Raw genomic sequence first — 18,503 nt, forward strand, 5'->3', positions numbered from 1 at the left:
GTCCCATGGACAGGATTCCCGTCACAGGCTCAGATTACTGAAGACAGGTGTCTTCTCACAGGTGTTTATCTGGAAGCCTGGTGGTTAAGTTCCCATTATAGTCAAGGTAGCTCCATCTGGCTGCTCACAGGTGGGGCACCGGAAGTCATGTGCAGATATCTTGAACATCCCAGGGCATCTGCTATTGTTAGAGGACTAGTGACTGTGTCTGTGTACAGGTAGATGAGACAGGACTGTACTCTAGACCTGAGGGCTAATGTCAAGATGTGGCTCACAAGCAGCTCAAAGGTCCTCTATCCACAAAACAAAGTAGTTGCATCCATAAGTTCCTTAAGGGAACATTTCCTTGACCCATCCTCTAAACCATGTCCATGCTCCTTCTGGCAGGTTACCAGCCTGCACCAAAACCAGCCTAAGGTGTATCTTAAAGCATAGAACAATAAGGATGCTCACAAGACAGCAATGGAGCCTGTATCTGAACCGCTTTTGAGCCTCCAGAACATAAGAACATTGTTTCAAGTAAACCCATTTTTTTCCTATCTCCCCAAGAAAAGTATAAAATATATTTCTACTTTAAAACCTGAAGATATTAATGTCTAATATTTTTCATTCTTATTTTTGGCATTTTCTCTGTTCAAAAGCTTTAGGGAAGATCATCACTGTGGAAAATTTGCTATATAAATATAGCCATGATCATTTCTGTAGCACCACAAAACACAACAAAAAAAAATATAGTCCTTAATAACAGCATTTTCTAAATCTCATTTTTAAAATATTAAAATTTATATGTTTCTAGCCCTCAAATTACTATGTGTTTATTTTTTTTTTCTATTAAAAAGAATTATAAGCTATTCAAGAATCTATTCTAGTTACTTTTCAGGTGTATCTCTAATGCTCAATGGCTGCATTTCAGCGATGCAGTTCCTGGTAAATGTCATGTCTTTAAATCCTGTGAACAGGTACTCTTCAGACCTAATAGCTACTCAGGTGAACTAGCAGTCAGAATAGGAACAGGCACCCATACTAATTCAGTCTACCCCCAAACAAACATTATTAGCTTGTAAGTGGCTTTGCATTATTATAATCATATATACATTCCAGTTCTAAAGGAGCTTGGAGAGGATGACGGACTCTTTGTATAATACTCCATTACATCATGTAGCTAGACATTTGGTATCAGCTATAAATTAAAATTTGGAGTAATTTTGGCATTTTATCATATAAAAATAGTGCAACTAAGGAGAAATTCAGGTCAGTATTCTCTTAAATTAAAGAATATTTACTTCCCTGTGTTCTGAAAATGGCTCTTTGTTGCTATATCTCAAGATTTTATTAGGAACCCTTGTGATAATCAATATTTTTCTTCAAACCAGCTCTTTGAAGTATTGTGCAAAAGAGTCTCAGCTTTTGTTTCAAATAAAGTAGGGTTGAAGAAATGCTTGAAAATGTGAGCACTGTATAACTCAAATGTGCCTGATCTAGGTAAAAGGGAATTTTCACCACCACTAAAATATATCATTCACTTTTTCAACAGCCTTGTGTGGTTCTGACATAGGGAGAAAAAGGAAGAATTTATTTCAGTGTAAGATTTTGACAATATAATAACTTGATGGAAGTATTTGCATTAAGAAGTTACTGATATCCTAATTTCAGGCAGACAGTTAGTAATAATTGACACATACAATGATTTATTGCCAGCCAAGGACATAGTTTATTAACAGACATAACTGACAGTAGCTGCAAGAAGTTATGCATGAAATCCTGATTTAATTCCGAAAGTTACATATACTAACGTGGAGGTGGCATATTACTTTCTTGTCTAAGAGAAGGCAAAGGTACAAGAGACAGTCCTTTTTGCATCTTCTTCGTAATTACGTTGTTTACTGACATGCTCATCACACTGGCATGCCAAAATGCTGGCTGCGTAATGAGATGCTCCAGCAAAAACATACATTTTATATAACTGCAAATGCATGAATCAATCTCTCAGTTCAAAGAGTTTTCCCCTATTATTTTCAAAAAGCAAGCCCATCTAATTCTGCTCGAGGCAGGAGATGTATTGCTGGGCACAGTAAAACCATGCATTGTTTTCCCCATGCAACTGACTCATGAGCCAAGATACCAAAGGGCACATTTCTGAAGCCTCCAAGGGCTCCCAGTCATACTGGCAGCAGATTGGACCTTCCTGAGGGAGGTGTCTAGTCTGTATCTCCTAACCAGTCTCACCTACTGTGTTTGTCTGCCTCTCACAGATTGCTTTGTGTTGGCATCCACCCCCTGCACGGCTATGCCAGAAGAGTGAATAAACACCAGGATACCCTGGCACTGGGAAGCATTCTCATAATGATGAAAAATGAGGATTCCACAGACTGTGTGACTCAAGTTCTCTCTTCAAAGATGAGGTAGCTGAAGTCTTTACTATGGCCAGGTGATGCCTAACCCTATGTGAGAGAAGTGGGGGTTGAGGGCAAAAGCAGCTGGCTCTCCTTTGCCTCTTGTCACGGTCTGGAATAGAGGCAGCTCACTGCCAGCATAGCTATGCCGTTTGCTTACAGCTGGGAGCAAGTAAACACAATATTTTGGATAAATGGAGCACACCAAGATGCCCTACTCCCTACACAGAGAAAATCAGGCAACAGTCCCTTTTGGAGACCAAGAGGCTCAGCATCAACCTCCCACCTGCTCACCTGAGCTGTTTTTTTTCCAACCTTTTGCCAAAATGTCTAAATCTCTACCTGAAAGAGCAGCAAAACTGTCGGAATGTTTAGTTGAGTGTCTTGACTCGCAAGGGACTGGATATCAGAAATGAGAGTCTTCTGCTAAAAGCAATTACATGAATTAATTACCACAAAGAAAAGTATTTTCTCTCATTCTATGAAGTTGTGGAGAAGAAAACATTATTAACTTGCATGTTTTATTTACTAGAATTAGCTGAGATCAAGACACATAGCATGTAATTTTGTTTACCAGTTGGGAAACAATGTCCCACTGCACCTGCACTGCACCTTTGAAGCTGAGTTACATTAAACAGGTAGGAGTAGAAACAGAGAAGGATATCTGATGTGGTAACCTGGAAGTGTGGTGTCAGATGCTTGGCTCCTAAATATTTACGTGCACCATTTCACCCACAGTTTACATGGTCACACTAATTTTTACTCCAGCCCTGTAATGGCTGTTTAATTTTGAGAGAAAGTGTAATCTATGACTGATTAAATAAACTCATTTATCACTAAGATAACATGTCTTAGAGAGCATCTCAAGGTAAAAGTATTTTAAATGTGTATGATAAAACAATAGACAAAGATCATGATAATAAAAAGAAATTAATTTTGTGGTGCTGGTGATTAACTAGGTTAACTCAGCTCTGGAGGTTTATGACATTCCTGAATCTCAAAGAATGAATTACAGCTTTCTCTTGTACAAAGAAAGATTTTACAAACTCTAACAGTGAGAAGCTTTTGTATTCTTGTATTCCAAGTACGATTTCAGGAACTAAAGTAATACTTTGAAACTGGGCTTCACACATTTCAGAGAAAGTATTTTGCATAACAGGAAAGAATGAAACTGGATTCCCAGGCAGTAATATCATGATACGGTACATAGTGCACATGAAATGAGTGGCTTCATATTCCTTGTGCAACAAATTCAGTCAAGTTTTATGCAATTTGTTCACCTCTATATTATCTGGAACTCTTTTTAAAAAGAAGAAAATATGTCTTGCCTGTGAATATTGTTATTCCATGTGATTTTCAATGGAGGAGACTGGGAGCATTAAAAGTGTGATAAAGTAAAACATAGAAATACTACTCCCTCTCTTGCATCCTCTGGGTAAGGAGTGAGTGGAAAAGAAAAGGAGACAGAGCCTCTAACCAGAAAGCATGCATTACACTGGGTGCAGGGTCACATCATCATCATCATCATCCACAATAAGGGTACTGAAGAGATGCATGTTTTGGTCTTGTGGGTCATCCCACCGCCAAGCAGCTCTATGGCATGTGCCTGAGGCTGCTCAGTTGGAGCCCTGCTCCATGCAGGGAGTCCGTGGCAAACCACAGCTGGCCCTTGGAGCAGTCCTTGGCTCTTGCCTGGTAGCATGATGTCCTGCACGTAGCCTATTTTGTGGAAAGGGCAGAGTTAATGAATGCTTAGGTTATCTGAACAAACACATTTGCCACACTCAAAACTCTGTGGATATCACTGCCCCTACCATCCCGAGTGGAAGAGCAGCCTGTGTCATACTGCAGGTGCCTACAAGGAGACCAAGAGGTTACTGCCATTCAGGCTCAGGTACTGAGCTACCTGCCTCTGCTTCTCCATGCATACTTCCTGGTGGCCTGATGGCATGTGATTCAGAGCTGCTGACTTTAGATATCTAGTATGTGCTTGTCTAAAGGTAATCTGCTTGTTTTGTGCTTTAGTGGAGAGAAATAGGCATGTTCAGCTGGTGATTCAACTGCCTGTTCTAGATTCCTGTCCTACACAGGGGTGATTTGCCTGTCTCCTGCCATTCACTGAAGACAGTGCCTGATCAGCTAACTTCTGAACTTTTAGAGGTATAATATTTAATGAGATTAATTCATGCCTAGGTGCTTACTTGTGAGCTATTTAATCACAGACTACAAAGTGGAACAAGTGTTACTAGAAGAAATAAAATCCAGGTACACACTAAGATGGCTTTTATGTTGAGTTTTGTTGTCATTGTGCGCAATATATCCTGCTAATAAAAATGAAAAGAAAGTTTTTATGTGCACCTGTGCATATGTTCATGTATACAAAAAAAATTAAGGTGTGTTGTGAAACTACCTGTTTTAGCTGAACAAATGTGACAAACTTCCAGGCACACAAAAACTTCTAGGTTTTTTTGTGTGTATTTATATATATATACACATACATATGCATATAAAGGAGTAAATATAAAACACAGCAACCTATTTGTGTTGTGACAATGTACATCTAAAGTCCAAGTATACATTTCATGTTCCTTAATGGCATGCCATAACATTACGTGCAGTCCCTTCAAAATCTCCCTTTTTGAAAAAACAATTGAATACATATACTTACACGTACTCTAGTATATGTAATAGTAGTTCTGAGTCAAGTTTAGTTTGCCATAATACATATTTGACATAGCAGAGATAAACAGAGAGATGTACACTTGTGTGTGGCTGTGGCTGATTGTCCACACACCTGCATGCAGTGTAAGCTCTGGTATATCAAACTTGTATGGCTTACTCCATACTTCAGTGCTCCACCAGGCTGCTTTCAAATAGAAAACAGCCTTGAAGACTTCACTTGGCCTAAGATGGTGAAAGACATTGTAAGGAGCTCTAAACCCCTTTCTGTTCACTTTGCTGAGAGTGTTTACAAGAGGACAGAAGAGATGGCATGGCTGCTCTATTACATTGCCAAAGAACATGCCCCCAAGCCCCAGAGAGATATGAGCTTAAATCAGCCCAGGTGCTCAACAGTGAGATCAATCCCATCCCAGGACTGGCACAGTGACAACATCACTTTGAACAAACAAAGCACAGCTGGGGATAGACCTCATCAATAAAGGAAAAAATAAGTAAAATAAAAGTGTACTAGTCATAGAATAATTTGTTTGGAATATGTGTCTACATTTTTTACATTTAAAATATTCCTTGCTATAACAATTATTTTATGCAGACATTCCCTGTGTTGTGACTAATGAGCTGATGTCAACAAGAAATCAATGAGTTGCAGAGATCTAAATCTGTGCTTTATTAAAAAAAAAAATCTGCACTGTAGTCTCTTAACTTCTTTTCATGTAATAATATAGGTGATCCTTATTGTGTAAGTCATAAATATTAACAATTTGAAAAGTAAATTTGCTGTTTTCCCATCTGTAGCTCTTGCATTCTATTTCATTTACTTCTGAAAATACATCTCAGGGCCAAATGTTGCCCTTACCTGTATTTGTCTCTGAATTCAAAGGAAACTATGTCTATAGATCTGAGCTGAAAGAGTGGAATGGTTGGGTTTTTTCTTCCACCCTGTCCACATAAATCCCATCTATGGACCTTATCCAAAAACTTCTGAAATCAAAGGAAGTTTGTAATGACTTCAATGGATTATGAAGCAGAATTAAATTATTATGAAATTATTTAAATTAGCAAAAAAAAGGTAGTTCTTCAAAGCCAAAACTTTTCATTTTCATAAAAATACCTATTTTTTGAGATATTCAGAGCCTTGAAAAACACTTGGAAAAAAAAGTTTGGAATTGTTGAAATATAAAGAAAAAAAAAGCTCTGTTTTTCCTCTTCTCTTCATTTTTTATTTAGAAATATTGACTGGAATAACAATTGTTTGTTTACATAGGATTTTAAAGCAAGCATTTCCTTATTATCAAACTAAAGATATCAAAGTATCTGAGCTGTGTGTTCTTATGTTTTCTTCCAAAAACATTATGAATTTTGAGAATTCCTTCCTCATCCCTAGTGGGATAGGAAGAAAATTTCAATGGATGAAGTTTATGAAGAACTCCCCTTTGGTCCAGGCGTTTAGGAGCAGAATAACTGGTGAGCAAGTTCATACTTCATGATAATGCCAGCTGTAATTTCCTTTGCATTGAGTTAGGCCCACTGAAATGAGACAGAGCTCATTGAGCTTAAAAAAAAAAATTTGGAAAATAAAAAAACAACAAACTATTTGTCTCTTCCCAACCCTGCAAGCCACCCCTGATAACATATTTGCTGTCATCAGAGGAGACAAGCGTTGATAACTTGAATCTGTCAGCTCTTGTCTTCCAGGTTGCTAATGAGTCTCAACATTCAGCTGCTAAGTGAAATTGTGATGGACAGACCTTCCAGTCTTCTCACTGCATTACAGAATAAAGGAGGTCTTCCTATTGTGGCTAAATATTGTCTGAAATACCTCAGCAGAATAAATGGTAAAGTGATTACTGAGAAATGCTCTGCTGTTGTAGAATTCCCAGTCTTTATGGAAATGCATTAATAAACATATTTAGGATATATCTCATTAAACTGAAATGAGGTACTGCCTTGAGCGATAGAAGTTCAATCAAAAATTGCTAAAGCAATGATAAATATTAGCTGTTCCAAAATGCAGAATTTTTTTTGCCAACAAGTCTTAATTTGAATGAACTTTGTGGTCAACTGTGAAACTGCAAAACAGCACAAAAAACCAAGAAAATTAAAAAAAAAAAAAGGAAAAAAAAAGGAGAAACAAAGTCCTATGGAATTGAGAAGAAATAGCAATAACAAAAAATAACTTCCCTGGTGGTTTGACTCCTAGAACCAAACCTTTGAGTTGGGAATGATCATATGCACTGATATGCACTGATTGTATTGTGGATGGGCCTAGAGATAGGCATTTGTGTTGTGTGCTGAGCTGAATTTAAAATTTAAACTCTGCAGAATATGAAATATTCAGATAAATGTTCATTGAATGGACCTCACTGCCTCTCTACACATAAATTCTTGGCCCATGATTTATCAGAACTAGCGTGCTTTGCAGTCTGGTGTGCAAAGAAGAGAAGATGAAGTTTAGTTACATTATTTGGCAGTTCTCTATCTTATCCCAGTGTGCAATTACTTGCTGCACAACACAACCATGCAAACATTTGGATTCAGTACAATATTCAATTTGTATGTCCACTGAAAATCAATTCAGGTATTATGGAGACAGCACAATTATCTGTAGGACATGAAATCAGCCACTCAGCTCTTTCTTTGTTACAACAACATGGAGGAGTTATTTTGGCAACACTTTTGTAATGTGGGCTAATGTCATGCAACTGCGCTGGATATCATGTCTAGGAATAGGCATTTGACATTTCCCGGAGCATTTTCAAACCTACTGTTTAACAAGTATCTACATGATATAAGGAAAAGAAGTATTCTTTTTTTTTTTTTCAGAAGTCAGCTTGCAAGCTTTAAAATCAGGCTTACAAACTTCTCTTTATGTGATAAAAACCCTGAGAAATCCAGGGGAATTCAGAACAGCCACTGGAGCAGGTCTTTTAAAAGACATCTCTTATATTCAGCAAGTTTTTTGAATATAGCCCCCTATTTTAGAAAGTAAAAAAGCAAGGAGAGGTGCTTTAACCTCTTGACTACCTGTAATATTGACTCTCAAGAAACCAAGTAAGAAAGGGGAACAAGAATACTATGGCTTGAATCCTGAAAAGCAGAGTGAATCATTTATGTGAGTGCTTGGGATGATGTGTATAGGAATAGACCTGCTATCAAGTAACCATGAAAATCAAGATAGGTTATTCATGCGACTTGACTGAGAAATTTTGAAATGAGGAAAAATGATGCTTGGTATTTTTTCAACTAGGACAACAGGGTTGTAAAATTATGTAGGTGCCAACTCCAATCTTTGCATTAGCTGAACATAATAGAGTTGGTGCAGTAACTGAGACAACATTTGAACGGAGTGCATGAAATTCATATTTTTAAAAATTTGTATTCATAGTTCCATTCAAGTCCATTTCTCCACATGCATAAATAATAGACTAAACAGCACTGTCCATTGCAATAACCCCACTTCGGCTCAGAAGAAGAGTGAGATTGAAGCAATATTTGAAATCTAAGTTTGAAGTCCTATACTGCACATCTCTGTGGTTTTACATGAAGTATTTTCAAGGTGATAGGCAGAAAAAGGAGATGCTTTCTATGTAAGGTATATACTCTCATTTGTCAAGCCTGCATCAACCATGTTTGATAACTCTCAGGCTACATTTACACTATCAAACAGCTTAGGTCCCCAGATAATTCCTGGGTCTCTATTCCCTCACAGTACATGTTGCATAAATTTTCATTTGCTGCTAAGCTATTAAAATTATAGTGTTATGGTGGCTACAGATAGATAAATGGATGGATGGATGGAGGGATGGATGGATAGATAGATACATAGATAGATAGATAGATAGAAAATGCTACCTGTATTTAAGGGCTATGGCAGTTCCATGAGATCATGTATGCTACATCAGATCAGAAGTGTCGAGCTTTCCCTGAAAGAGGCTCCACTTGAGCAGTGCAGACGCAATCATTCTGCATCCCTTGGCTGAGGATCCTGCTCTCAGTCTCTGTGTCGGTATCACTCTATGCAATGTTTTGCAGAAATAGCTCATATGGTTCTGACAGAAGAGTGAGGTTATATCCCAGATATTAATGGCTTCTTCACTCAGACCTTTAGCAAAAAAATGTCCCATCTTTTCATTCTGGAAAGTGTGAAAAATGGAAGCGGGAAGACCATGTTTTGTAATCTATCTCTATTTTTCTTCCTATCAGATATAGCCACTACCATGTCCCCTGCAAGATTTTCTTTTACATGGCTAGCAAAAGCACAGTGGGAGATACCAGTGAGGAATGTACATCTTGCAGTAAGAAGCCCATTAATTAATCAGGGCCGTAGCAATGACTGACAGTGTTTCAAATTTTTCAGAGCAAAACTATTTCACTAAAAGTTCCATAATCCTAGATAAAGTGAAAGGCCTGATATTTGATAAAAACATAGAAGTTAACAACTTCCAAGTTCAAGTAAGAGAAGTTACAAATTTGAGAACACTATGTACTAAGAGTGAAAAATGTAGATGAAAGCTATGCCCATAGATATTGTTATACTTACTGATTTAGAAATAATTTCCTGTACGTGTAAAGGTTGGATTTTGATAGCTTGCCCAGAATACACCCTGGATAACGCCACGTTTCTCTGGATTGAATAATTTTACCTGAAATTAATACTTTCAGAAGTCACGAGTCAATCTGCCTTCCCAGCACAGTTGTCCTCTTATTTTTTCTTTTTCTTTTTCTTTTTTTTTCTTTTTTTGTTTTGTTTGGATAATGCTTCCCTATCCATAAAGTCCCATGTTAGTGTTGAATATCTAACTTTTATGGGAGTAAGGAATTTATTAGGTAGTTAAACTAGGCGAGCAAGGTACAAGACTGTAGGAGAAGTGTAAACAAGAACTTTGAGAATGACTGTTCCCAGGGGTCTGTATTTAATTCATAATTCTAATTTGCAACTGAAACAGTAATTATTGCTCATTTGGCTACTGAAGAAAGATTCAAAAAACACAATCATCAGTGTCAAGGTGGATTTGACCAAAGAGAGATGTTTTTGATGTAGAGGTTTCCACCTGAGCTAAGGCCAGACTTACTGGTAGAGGTTGAAATTTCATTAGGTCAGTTGTTATAACTTGGAAAGGAAGACAAGGCTTCAAACCTACAAGCCCTTTTTCAAATCAGAAAGACTGCAAAGCCCAGAAGCTTTTGCTACTTTTACCAACACTAATGGTTGTTCAAATAGAAGATATTACCTCTATCTACAAACTTTTCTTCACCTTTGCCCTTTAGACAATGAAGGTTACAGCAATATCCGAGCCAGTCACCACTTTGTAGTCAGTGGTGACAAACAGGAACTTACTTCATATTCCTTTTTCTATATCTACAAAAGTATGAAATTAACCTTTTGCTTATATTGCCTTATGTTTCTTATCTTATATTAAGAGATGACAATGATTGACTTACATAGAAATGTCACAAGTTCACTTGTATCAGTCCTATCTGATACCTCTACATTGCAATATATTTCTAAGTTATCTCAAATACCAGACATAGTGTAACTAATGTAAAATGGAATTCAGTGGAAATTAATTTATCCTATGAAATTAGCCTTTTGATAGCTAGCATTAAGAATATGTACTTGCTGATCAAAATAGCCTGATGGAAATAATAATTTAATGTGTTAAAGGGTGCTGTGGAAATAACCAACCAGTGTGATGTGCTTTGTGACCATTGGAACAACGAAGACCTAAAAAAAAAAAAATTAAAAAGGGCTTTTAAATTCATTTCCAGATGTATTGAATATTGTGAGTTTCTAAGAGTTCTCTATGAATCATCTTCTCTTGGAAAAGACTTCCTCTTCTTCATCATTTATCAAAGATAATGGTGAAGGAAAAATCTGAGTTGAAAGGGCTTTTAGGTTACTGAGAGCTGGTAAAAAACAATTTTAGTTGTTTCTACATAGAAATACTGCATTTTTTTTATTATATTATTTTGAATTTTTTTTTTTACATACCATACATACTGGTAGTTGAGTGTTCTGTGAAAAAATGGACATATTATTTCAGTGTTGAGAAGTAAAGATTACCCTTTCGGCAGGCTTCCTTGGGCACATAGCTTAAGCCTGTTTTTCAAAGGTATTTAGGCATTGCTCCAGTCAGTGTCGCAATGATTCTGTAATCTATCAAAGCTGTTACATGAACTAATATCTCTAAGTTAAGTCAACACAGCTTAAGCATAAAATAAGATGAAGTTTTTCACAAGGCTGATTAACCCTTGTTAGCAACAGACTATACACACGACAAATTCTCCAGATCCCCAAGCCTAAAGTAAGGCGGGAAATCTTTCAAAAGGGTATCTCTACTTTAGAAATGTTATAAAAAAATGTCACTGTGCTTTTGGGCCTATGAACTTAAGAGAGTCACACTATTAGCCATGATGTCTTTGAGCTTCAAAATCTACCAATATTAATTTCTCTTTCTCGTGACTGCTATTACCTGCCTGCTTCTGCAAGGTACTGCGTGGTCCTGTCTTTATGTCTGGCAACTTTTGAGGTCTTTATCCTCATTGAAAACTTCTGAAACAGAGCCATCTTGCACGCTATGGCTTACCTATTAAAATGCCCTAGGGTATATTACCGTGTCCCACAGCTGTAGGGAGGAGGAGAGAAGATCCATCAGGCAGGAATTGTGCAGCAAGATTGATTTATTTAATTATTTTACAAACTCTTTTATAGACTTTTTTATTCATAGTCTAATTGGACAAAGGATCAGCCACCCTTTGGGGGTGATTGGCTAAAATACTAAAACATCCATTGTCAAAATATTTTTCTACTACACTATAAACAAGACTTCTCAAGGTTTCAGGTGTTTCATTGTTTACAGAACTCTGCTGCTATCTTTTGTGAGAGAGAAAAGTCTCTCACGGACTTAGAAAATAGCAAGAAAATTCTTGCTAGCAGCATTTTTGTATCCACACTTACCTATAAGATATTTTTAGGATTTACTCAGATTCAGCATCACAGTGTTTCCCTGACCAGTGGCATGTGTCTGCTCCAGAGTGAAGCAGGAGCAGGGGCCCCATGCCAAATTAACAGGCTTAGTGAGATGTAGAGGTTTCTCACAAAGCATCCCCCAAATATGACATGTGCCTAGCTTGTGGGAGAGTGAATTTGATGTCTCTTCCCTGCTGGAAGAGAACTGAACCCTCCAGTCGTTCCTGAGACATGATCTTGGAGCGTGGAAGAGGAGCTGGGAGCTGTACACCGCAAGGCCTAAGCAATCCTTGATTGCTACTGAAAGGAACTTAAATTTCAAAATCAGCTGCTTCTACAATACCTCATTATGAGCTTTGGCTTTTTAATTAGTGACCTAATGGAAGCCTGTGACAGGCAGATGAGTATCGCTGTGCACCCAAAGGCTGTGCAGCAAAGTCTGAGCAGTGCTATGAGATTGTGGGCATGACTTTCACCTGATTTCACAAGGCATATGTTCTAAATCCCAGATCCCTATTGTAGGTGTCCTCACCAGGTTTGCAACATCCACTGCAGTGGAGGCAGCAAAACTAGATACATGAAACATGACTTTTCAATGTCACAAACACCAATAACCCCACTGGCCCACTCCACCTTCAAAAAAACATCTACCTGTGTAACTGAAAAATATCTTAATTTGCTTTTGCAACAATATGCATTGGGAATCATGTTCAGGTTGTTCTGGACATTGACCTCCGTGTTCTTTTTATTGTCACTGCTTTCTGAATCGAAGTCATCTGGAAAACGTGACTAACCTTTTTTTTTAATCTTTTCTGTGGCCGTATGACAATTAACGTTGCTAGATCAAATCTAGCCCTCTGTTGCACTTGATTTTGAGTTTAAAGATTTTGAAACTAGGGTAAGGGATGTATTTTAACTTAGGCGCATCCCTAATTGCCCATGCTTTTGGCTATTTAATGACTATAAATTTAATACAAGGATCAGAGTGCAACTTTGTTTCCACTTGCCTAGATCTGCCCACCTTCCTTTTCTCTATCATGTTATCAACATCCAAGGAGACACATGGGAACTAATGTACAACTATTGCTTGTAAGTCACATTCCTACTTCAAGGTAATAAACTTGTGTATGTATAAATATTAGTATACCCTTCACACAATTTATTTTTCTTTACTTGGGATTTTATCAACAATATACTCAGAAAAACAAAATACTGTTACTGAAGCTGCAGTTTCAGGACACAGTAGCTACAGGGCAATACTACAGCTAAAAATTTGTCTCTTCTGCTCCCTGCCCCCCTGCCCAGCTCTCACCTCAGAGCAGAGGCCCTGTCATTTGTGCTGACTGACTGCTCCCAGAGCTACGGTATGCACTGAGCTTCTGAAATGGTCTGGGCTCAATAAAAGCTCTGATTAAATGGGGTTCAGCGCCCCATCTGTCAAAGAGTTGTGCTGGCAAAGTGCAGGGCACCTGGCAGTGCAGCAGCAGGAAGAAAGAGAAGGACACAAAGGAGGAGGGGGAGGAGAAGGGAGGAGGAGGAGAAAGAGAAGGAACAGGAGGAGGAATAAGAGGAGGAGCAGGAGCAGGAAGAAGAATTAATGGCTGAAGTTCGATGGGATGGGAATTTCCAAAACTAGCACTGCCACTGAGCCTGTCTACTGACAGACCACAGCCAGAGCCTGAAGGATGAAAGCACCTTGAAAAACAGTAGAATAACACCTTTGCAATCCTCTTTCTGAAATGCTGGTTTTTCTCCTGTCCTCATTTTTAGGAGAAGTAATGAGTGCTCCAACACCTTTCTGGGATTCTGCATGTGAAATATGTTCCCTGGTTCAGTTTGTGGGAATGACTCACATTTTTTAGCTCTTCCTCCATGGTCTTTGCCCTTTTTATACGCAGACATGACTTCTCCAGTAAAGATTTGATCCAGATCAATGTGCATACTGGCATCTGGGAACAAGACAGATTACTTTTCTCACAGTTTCCTGTTTAATTTCATAAGGTGATAGTTCCAGTTAGTCTCAAAAGGCATAATATGCTATATTTTCTGTGGAGTGAAAAAAGTTGTCTCTTCTCTGGGGTACAATATTGATCAAAATTCTTCAAACTACTTTAGTTAAGAAAAATGTGACTTCTCCCTTCTTAAGAATTAGGGGTGGCATTCTTTTGGTTGGTGCTGAACATGACAGTCTAAGCAAATAATACCTGGATTCTTAGCTCACAAAATATTTCTTTTCTGTTTTGGAGCTGGTATTCCATTTTAAAGTAGCTTTTCACATAACAGAGCTGTCACCACTTGCAGACAAGGACTGAAGGTACAGATCAAGTTTGTACATGTGGCTTTATACAAGGTCTCACAGAGATCCTGCTGGTGTGAAATATTCCCGAAACATTGTTTTGACTTTCACTCAGTACTTTATTTAGTCATGTCCAGGATTTTGCCAGTGGTCTGAGATGTGTTGTCAATCCTATAGATTGTCTGCTCTCATACACATGCAGAAACTATGCAGGTGCAGCAGGTTACACAGACTTGGCCTTCACATCTGCCTTTAACAGTTTTCATCTTATCTCAATGATAAGGAATTTCCATGATAAAATGATTAGGTAGAAGCAATTTGACCAGATATTAAGCAATTGTTGTAGATATACTAATCTTTATTAGTTCGTTGTGGAGTGACTAGGATTTTGAAAGAGATCTCGGTGACATAAAAATGAAGCTGCAAATAATTCAATTTAAAAAATATGGAAGACATAAATTATTGTGTGTGTGAAATCATGAGAGAGCTAAGGAAGTATTTTCATTACGTTTGTTATTCAACAAGGACCTACATCTGTTTCCAGTTTGCACTGATTATTGACACATCTGGCTATTTGGCCTTAGGAACTACAAGTTGCTGTTGTGGCGTTATTCTCTGAATCAACTTTTTAGACCACCCGGAAAATAATATAGCAAGTGCTGTGAGAAGATTGTGTTATTTGTAATAAGATTACCTTTTGGCATCTAGATGTATTGTACAAAAGGGATCCTGCCATCTTCTGTTTTATAAATTACAGTTTTGCATTTTTTACACCTGTGGGAAAAATAAGTCCCTTGCCAAAGGGCTTACTATTTGACAAAAATAAATCAGGATGACCTGATAGAGTTTCAAGTATATGCCAGATACAGTAGTAACTACTTGCCTTACATGGAAAAATACCTTTGTTTCAGTAGAAACAAAATACAGCTTAAGTCACACAACTGAGAAAGATGTTTCTTTAACCTATGATGAGATGTATTTTTTCTGATTAATATCCTGCTGTTGGAAGTGAATACTGTCCAAGTCCTTGACCCTTCAAACATTTTTTTTCTGTAACAAATAGTTAAATTTTCTCCATCAGCAGTTTGAGAGTAGCAATCCAGTCCAAGAGTGTGGAAGATATATTTTGTGAAATATATGGTGAAGACTTTGAAAAACCAAAGGATAAGGTCATAGGACAGAAGGGACCACCTAGATAACCAAGACCAATCCTTTCCAATTGCATGCAAAAGATAGGATAGTCCTGAAGGATTCACAGAACATCTACTGCAGATGCCCCCTCAAACCACAGGCCAAAAACCAGTTCCAATACCCTGTCACGGATTTAAAACTTAGTAAAAGACTAACAGCCATAGCTTCCATGTGCCACAGGAAGGAACATGATGAAACGCTTATTTGTTTTATTACAAATACTTTTAAACTCCAGTAATTTGTTGTTTTTTAAATAATAGTCTAGATAATCTATATGGCCACATGAAGCTGCAATACAGCTTCACTTGCTGCATTGAATTACATGTGGAATTTATTTGACCTTCTACATAAAACTAACACAAGCCTTGAAGATGCATAGAATAAAGATACATAAGAAACTATTTGCTGAGTTTTGATGAATTGCAAGTTTGTAAATGGTTTTGTGCGCTTTCTCTGAGAAAGTTTAGACAGCCTCAACAGTTATTTCCATTCCTTCAGATTAAGGCTGCAGTTTTTAATGTGCATTACTGAGTTTTTAATTCCTTTAATAGCTAAAGAATAAAAAGTACAGAGGGCAAGGCAGCAAAATCACTGGGAGGCAAGAACAGAGAATGAATACTGTATTCTTTCCAGTGCTATACTATGATCTGCTATTCTCTTTAGGCTTGCTCTTTGTCCTCTTTGACATTGTGTCCCTGTGAGCAGCCTGATTTCTCTTGTTTTCTCCTTAGGATAAGAATCTGAGGGCAGCCTTTGTGGTAGGGAATTGGCACCTCCTTCCAGGCACACTGCCATACAGATCATCAACCTTGCCACATCTGAGCACCTTCATGGCAATGATGATGATGCCTTTTGCTAGCTGCCTGGCCAGCCAAAGTGTCTGCAACTGGATAGAGCATACCCAGTTAGGAAATGTCTGCACTAGTGCACAGTTTTCCAGCAATTAAACAGACACAAGAACGACTGAGGCAAAACAAATATGTAAAAATAGAAACTACTCTGGGTGATTTTCTTTTTCATGTGCATTTAGTGGGCTTAGGACTTCTGCAAGACCTTTGAAGAGAGATTTAGAGCTAGTTTGATAACTCCTGTTTTGAACTTTATCTTTGCAATGCCTAAAAAGTTTATGCCCGGTGCTTGGGGAATAAGTCAAAGCACCTACATCAGGTGTCTAGGCAGCCTAATCAGACAAGTAAGAAAGTTAGGCATCTTGAGAGGATGATTCAGTATCCCACATGCTGGGCAATAACTTGCCCAGATTTCTGAGGCCTCACAGTTAGTGCTCTCTGCAGGGAGCAGGGAGATGCCTGGTTCCCCTCCCATATCTGTTTATGCAGTTTGCATGCGGGAGATTTAGAAAAAAGTAAAGACTGGGATCAGGACCTGAACCAGGTCTTCTCCCTCCCAGCTGAGTGACCTACCCAAGAGGTTCCTGAATTATTTGTTGTTCTCCTCTCCGCAGTAAGGGAATGATCTGTCTTAAATCTGAATCTTGCTTAAAAAAACAAAGCCTTAACAGGAGGAAATTAGAGCAAGTAGCTGCTCTACAGCATGGACTTTAGGACACAGTTCAAGCTAAAAAGGCTCAGGCATCTAAACTTCCTGCATCCTTCATGATTTTTTAAACCATAAAACTGATATGCAGAGGCCAGACTGTATTTAGTAAAGCAAGCTCTGCTTTTGTGAGTGCCTAATCTCAAATGGTGTAAAAGAGCCTGAAACCTATGTAATCAGCAGTGCCTCTCCCCAGATCCTGGGTTACCTGCCTAAGTTCTGGAGAAGAGACAGGTCAATGGTGTCTTCTGCTGGCTGGATCCCAAACATTTTCTTGTCGGGAGGGCTCATTCATGAAATGCAAGCATCCCCTTTTGTCTACTGATTGTATTAATCAACTCATAAGTCAAGCAGGCATCTCCAAATCCCTTGGGATCCCTTGGGAATCCCTTGCAAAATCAAGAGTGTGTCTAAATTCCTACGAGGCTCAGAGTTACCATTCACGGAGATTCAAACTGTTGAGGTACTAAGGTGCTTCAAGTTGTAGATAGGATTTTCAGGTAATATGCAAACACATTCTTGACGTTTGGACCTAGTCTGTCAAGCTACTTAGCTGCTTTGGAACAATTTTTCTTTAGATGCAATCTCTTAAAGATTCAAATGTGCCTTATTGTGAAGTAAAAAGAGGTTGAATTACTTTTGGGGACTACTTTGGTGTCACTCTTTTGGGTGCTGCCAAATATGTGCTCTTTTTTATTCTTTGGATAGCAAAGCTAAAGATAACGCCTAAGAAGTTGACATTTTCCGTCAGATGGCAAAGGTTTGAAGTAGTTTTAACATATATCAGGACACAGATATCCTATTGGGATAGTATGCCAAAATTACTTTAGTCAGGATGCAATAAACAGTTGGGAACAAAGTGCTGTAAAAACCTTCAAACAGAAATTCTTAGTTTACACAGACCTTGGAAATAAGATCCATCTCTTTTCCTCTGAATTCAGCTCCTGAAGCACTCTGTTAACCATCTGGTATCTTCCAGGAAAGGAAAAATGTAAATTGCATCTGTCCTTTCCATGGCATGGGGGACGGGGGACAGGGCGGGGACAGCTATATTCATATCCAAAAAAGAGGCTAATTTCAACTTTGGTGAAAACTTTGTGCTTCTCAAACTGTTACTTGCATACACACAGCAAAAATTCTCTATGAATTATTCTTCTATGCAGTTCATTTCCATATACTCTACTGATTTACATGCACACACAAAATCTTGCAGTCTCTCCTCCTTAAAAAGACCATCCTGGATCAAACTATTTGATATGTGAGGTCATTCATTTGTGTTCATGCAACTTCTAATGCTCATGATTCAGTGTACAATTTTCTACTGCATCTTGGGGAGTCTCGAGGCTTCCATGCCAGCATTAGTCCCAGATGTAAATGTACAAAAATTAATGGTATAAGGATAGTTGTTCATTGACAA

Source organism: Corvus hawaiiensis, chromosome 2 (assembly GCF_020740725.1).
Source record: "Corvus hawaiiensis isolate bCorHaw1 chromosome 2, bCorHaw1.pri.cur, whole genome shotgun sequence".
Lineage (NCBI taxonomy): Eukaryota > Metazoa > Chordata > Aves > Passeriformes > Corvidae > Corvus > Corvus hawaiiensis.